Source organism: Pan troglodytes, chromosome 2 (genome assembly GCF_028858775.2).
Source record: "Pan troglodytes isolate AG18354 chromosome 2, NHGRI_mPanTro3-v2.0_pri, whole genome shotgun sequence".
In the NCBI taxonomy this organism is placed as follows: domain Eukaryota; kingdom Metazoa; phylum Chordata; class Mammalia; order Primates; family Hominidae; genus Pan; species Pan troglodytes.
The window spans coordinates 80,563,023-80,568,803 of record NC_086015.1 but is presented as its reverse complement, the minus strand read 5'-3'; the positions used below and the strand labels follow the sequence as shown (position 1 = coordinate 80,568,803).

General features: G+C 33.5%; 1 protein-coding gene across 8 annotated transcripts in view; it reads right to left on the bottom strand.

The window, feature by feature from the left end:
* ROBO2 (roundabout guidance receptor 2) overlaps positions 1-5,781 on the bottom strand; it is a 1,748,072-nt gene that overhangs the window by 1,368,572 nt on the left and 373,719 nt on the right. The gene's annotated exons all lie outside the window — the stretch shown is intronic.

The following is a 5,781-nucleotide window of genomic DNA, read 5'->3' as shown; positions in this document are numbered from 1 at the left end:
AATGCTGCATGGCAGGGGTCACTATATATATGTAGTTATATATATATATATATATATATATATATACAGTTTTATATATATACATATGTAACTATTATATTTATGTTTTATTTAAAAGTCTGAATATTTTAGACTTGTAATGAAACAACTTGGCTCAGATTTTTTTTTCTTAAAATAAAGAAAAAATAAAAAATTTTCTTAAAATAAAGAAAAAATAAAATAAAGAAAAAATATCTCAATCTGTAATCCCTTCAATAAAATAAATGCTATAAAAACTAGACATGTACTTATTATCTTCTTGTGCTAAGGCTGACAAAAGGTGGTTTTATATGCATAAGTATGTGTGTTTTCTTACTGAGATTTTTGCAAAGCACAGCATGCACTTCAGTTAGAAACGCGAAATAATCTGCAGTGTGATTGCTCAGTGCTGTTGCTGGGAGGCTTGGAAACTAAACATGGGATTTGATACCCAGCAAGAACGATCACTCATTGAGGCAGACCCACAATCTGGTATTTATGAAAATGTTGAAGACTTCCCAGGTCGCTTTAAATATTGTTTAAATGAGAAAGCTAAAAATGATTTTGTCAGCACAAAGTTTTAAAATGCAAATAGGCAAGAAAATATGCATAGTAATAATCATAAAATGCAAAGCAACTATGAAGCAATTACATTTATAAACATTATGCATTCATAATGACTAGCTATTTTTTAGAAAAAATAAACAATTTTAGTATTATTGGATTTCAAATTTCATTAAATTCATTCAGCAGAATTGTGACAAGGTTAGTATGATTCTTAAGTGAACCAGCCAACTCAACTATGTACTTTGAGACTAACGGTCTAACAATGTAAAATTTATTATTTCTCATTTGTATCTCCATGATTGACACTTTATACAGCAAGTGTATTTTCTAAAGAGTAAAAGTACAGGTCCATAGCTACCTATTATTACAAAATACAGAAAAGGTAGGGCTGTACTCTTGAGAACAAACCCCCAACTAAACAGTTAGAAATCCAACTATAGTTCTTATGCAGGTAAAGAGTTTCCAGTCAATGTGTCATAATTACTTTTGAAACACTTGTGAAGATTTTATAATACTCATCTTACTATAAATTCAATACCACCAAAATGAAGATATAAAGATGTCAGGCTATGTCTATGAATGTTCACTACATAATGTAACTTGAAAGTCTTATCTTGAAGAGCTTTCAAACAGTCCATTCAATTAAATATTTATTGAGCACCCTCTAGGTGCTTGGCATTGGATAAGCTCCAGAGGGGTGTAGACCAGAGAACACTTTATCTTTGGATCTTTGGGTCAGCCTAAGAAACAATTCCTTGTGCTAACAATCTCATAGGCACCAGGAAAAATCTTTTCATACCCTCTTTATTGTATGTGAACAATGTTTGGTGCTAAGATAAAGTGACTCTCTAAAATGTGTTGAAAAGGGTAATTATACTTCTTCAGGAAAATTTTGCAGAGAATATTGCTTGCATCTGAAATTTGGATAATAGGAGGAATTTTGTCTGGTATATAAGAATTTTTTTTTTATTTCCCAGCAAAGGGAAGTGATGTAAGAAAAGTCACACACAGGATAAGTTAGAACTTAACACGACCTTAAGCATGCTAAGTACCTTACCCTGGCTATAGTGGTAGGAAAACAAACCCAACAGTATATAGAAGTACTATGATGTCTCCTGTCCAAACATTTTAAAAACCGAATATTGATGTTTTCCAACTCTACAAGTAAAATTTGTTATTGCAAATTGATGGAAAAGAGATAAACGCTTAAAATCAAAATCAAAATCACAGCTGTTAAAATTTCACTCAAAAACATGCATATACCCATATAGTTGCAGAATAATAATTATGGAATCATCATGTGCATTGTTGCTTTATTATGTCATCAAAATTTCCCCAGATCGTTAAGAACCATTGAAAATATGCTCTCTTGGTGTTTCCCACATGTGGGAATTGGTAGTTTTCCCACATGTGGGAATTGGTAGTATTCCCACATGTGGATTGGCATAGCTCTGTTGGCTTTTCTCTACAGATGGGCATGCAGTTGGATTTATTATTTTTGATATGATAAATGCTCTTGTCTAGAAAATCCTCTTGGCATCTCTGATCACTGATTTTGGACAGATTCCTAGAAGTGAAACTATGGCATCAAAAGATATAAGTAACTTTCAAGTTTTCAGCACCAACGGTGAGACTTCCTTCCAGAAGGGTGGCTCCAGTACATATTCCCACCAACAAGTATAAGAACACTGCTGCACCACACTGAACTATGCTATTAAAGAACCTTCACTAGATTTATACAGGGAAATGGCATCTGTTTAAATGTGCACTTACTTGATGGAATTTTGAACCAGACACTGAGGGAAAGAAAGGCTCTTTGGGGAAGAACTCAAAGTAAATACAAGAGCCCACTGTTTCAGGTGAAAGATGTGAAGATCTTTTAGATCTTCTGAAAGAAATAAAGAAAATGAAAGAAAAATTTCTAAAAAGCAATAAAAGTGGCCATTTAAAACAGAACTTTAAGGAGACATTAGAGAAGGCTCTGAATCCAGAGTTGAAATATACTGGGAAAGGAAGTGGATTCGTCTATTAAGGCATAGACTGCATGTGGCTTCAACAACAGAAATTTATTTCTTGCACTCTAGAGACTAAAAAGTCTAGGAGCAAGGTTTAGGCTCATTTGGTTTCTGGTAAGGGCTCTCTTTCTGGCTTGCAGATTGCTGCCTTCTCATGGTGTCCTCATGTGGTGGGGAAAGAGAGACACACCTCCATGTTTTTCCTCTTCTGAGAAGGCCACAGTTTAATGCTTTGCCCTTATGAATTCATTTAACCTTAATTACTTCCTGAAGACCCTATCTCCAGATACAGTCACACTGGGGGTTATGGTTTAACATATGAATGGCAGGGGGCACAATTCAGTCCCTAAAAGCAACATACTTTCCACTAAATATTATGAAGAAAAAATTCATGACTGCTTAGATAAGCATGTTCATACATATCAAGACTATTCGCTTTAACAGAAATTGCCGACTTTTCAGGAATTCATGCTTATTTTGTAATGTTCTATTGTACACCAAGCAAGAAGCTTTGGTACATAGCAAAAGGAATGGGGATATAATAGGAAGTGTTCTTAAAACTGGGATAGTGAAGTTATTTTAAATCCCAAGTTTAGATGATATACCGAAAGCAGTAGCAAGAATGAGAAGTCAAGGTCTGGGACTAGGCCCTGGGGAGCTGTCACAGTAAGACAATAACCAAATCTTACCAAATCAATCCCAGAACAGTGGTCAGAAGAGAGAAGTAAGGATGCTATATTAGGGATCATAGTCAAGATTAAATTGCCAAATTTACAGACTTTTGTTTTCATCTTATTTCTTTTATGTTATGTGTTACGTTATGTTTTTATCTTATGTTATGTGGATCCTGATGCAATGATAATTGTTTCCCCTTATCTAATATTCGCTAATTAAAGCAAAATATGGAATGTTAAAGGACATTAGGGTTTAATACAAATGAATATATTCTCATATTTAAATTAAATATAGGTGGGTCATAAAGAACACATTAAAGTGTGAACAGTAATTCTCAGGCATCTCCTAATCTCTATAAATTGGCCTTTACTCAATTGATAACTATATAAGATTATTTCTAAGACCTATTATAACTAATATGACCAAAATGTAACTTTTCACTTGCCATAGTGGTAGAATATTCAATGCCAAAGACAAACTGTAGACATGTTTCAATAAGAAAGTTTGAGTAAAGATGTTGGTATGTAGAATCACTTGGAGATATATTTTCAGAACATGGTGCAATAAATTAAATTAAAGCCTAAAATAAACATGAAAGTTATATCTGAGTAAGAGACCTACACAAGCTCTTTTTAAAAAAAATCTTACCTAAAGTTTATCTATCTAATTACATAGGGACTTTCAGGAAATTTCCCCAAAAAAAGTGAGCTTGCAATGGTCATCCTATTCTCTCTCTCTCGTACACATACCACATGCATATATAAGAGATATATATATATATATATCCATATATTTATCTGATGTATGTGTATATATGCATAATTAAAATATGTATTTGTATTTTCTATACATAAATGTTTGCTGCAATAACATTATTAATATTTAAGTATAAGAAAGTAAGGAGGAACTTTTCTGCATCCCATTTTTAGCAAGCCCATAGTCTATGAGGATCAAATAGAATCACCTTTATCTCTCAGGCATTGGGTAGGAGTGGGAGAGCAGCTTACAGTGAGGAAGAGGTTATAAGGGTAGCAGCTCAATCAGTAAACCTATAGAGGAGGATTAGTGGCATTCACATTCTCTCCAAAATAAATCAGTGGATTTCTCTCCCAATTTTCAAACCCCATACCTCTTTCTCTATTCCCCCTAAAGATATGTGATGACAGCCAGATCATGAACACAGAACTATTTCTGTTTCTGACACGTACATGTGTCTTCTTGTTCAGATCCATCATCACAAAATGACAGGTTCCAGATGCTTTCTAACTTTTACTTGGGGAAATATCTTTTAAAAATAAATGCCGGGACAAACTTGTATGTTTCCCTTAGTGTTCTCTTATTTTTATTGACTCCTCAAAAGCTTCTGTTCCTTTGTCAACCAACTTGATGAGATGAAACTCAGTATAAGAGAAACTAAGGATATTTATTAGGGAGCAAATATATTGAAATTTTGTTTCAGAAACAATGGTTTATACAAATATAAGTGCTACCATGAACAATATCCTATCCAACAAGCTGGGCCAAAATGTACCTGGGCTTTTCCAGTTTATTAGAATGCAAAACTCTGCAATTATTCAAGGTATTGATAAGGTTATAAGTATTGCTACAGGAATACTAGGATCTACTCTTTATTATTAGTGACAAACTTTTGGAACTTGATCTTTAGATATATCTCAAGGCAATCATAATGTTTTTCTTCATTTCTGAAGCTTGATTCTACTCGATTTCAATCTCTGTTTTCATCACCCAATTAGTCTTGCTCTGTGGCAGATTTTATTAAACCATACAAGTTTAACTTTATCATTAATTAGAATGAAGAGCCTGACAATATTGCATTTTACCGTTTACCTCTTAATGACAATTAAGGTGAGCTATTATTTACTTCACTATTTCCTATACAGTGCCAAGAAAGGACTGCACAAAACCAGGCTACTGTGTGTCAATCACTGAGAAGAGTTTCCTGATAAAAAAAAAACTGTAACTTTCAATCTAAAAACAAAAATGGCTTGGACTTATTATTTATTTACCTATTGCTGGGAGTGAAGGGCTCACAATATTCAACCCAATAAAACTGGTATAAACTTTTACTTATTTAATTTTTAATACATATGAGAATAAAAAACCATCTTTAAGAATAAAATCGCTTTACTCAGGCATTCATTATTTGATTATGAAGATTGTTTGTTTCCAGGCAAGGAGCATCTTTCTATATACCAAGAACATTGCTAATTTTTAATGACTGTATTATTGATGAAAATACATTGGCGTTTGGTACTGAGCATCCAAAGTCAATTGCCGAAGGCTTTTGTAGTCCCTCTAATATTTTCTAGTGTTAACAATGATTTTGCCCCCTCCTTGCTTCTTTCATTTTATACCAAAAGCTGAGCATCCCTAATCCAAGAATTAGATGCCTTCTCTGGAGAAACTACTTTAAAAAGCCATCCAGCAGAATGCCTTCCTATCCCTAGAGGACCTACTTCTTAGTCCGTCAACTATCTGATGTTTC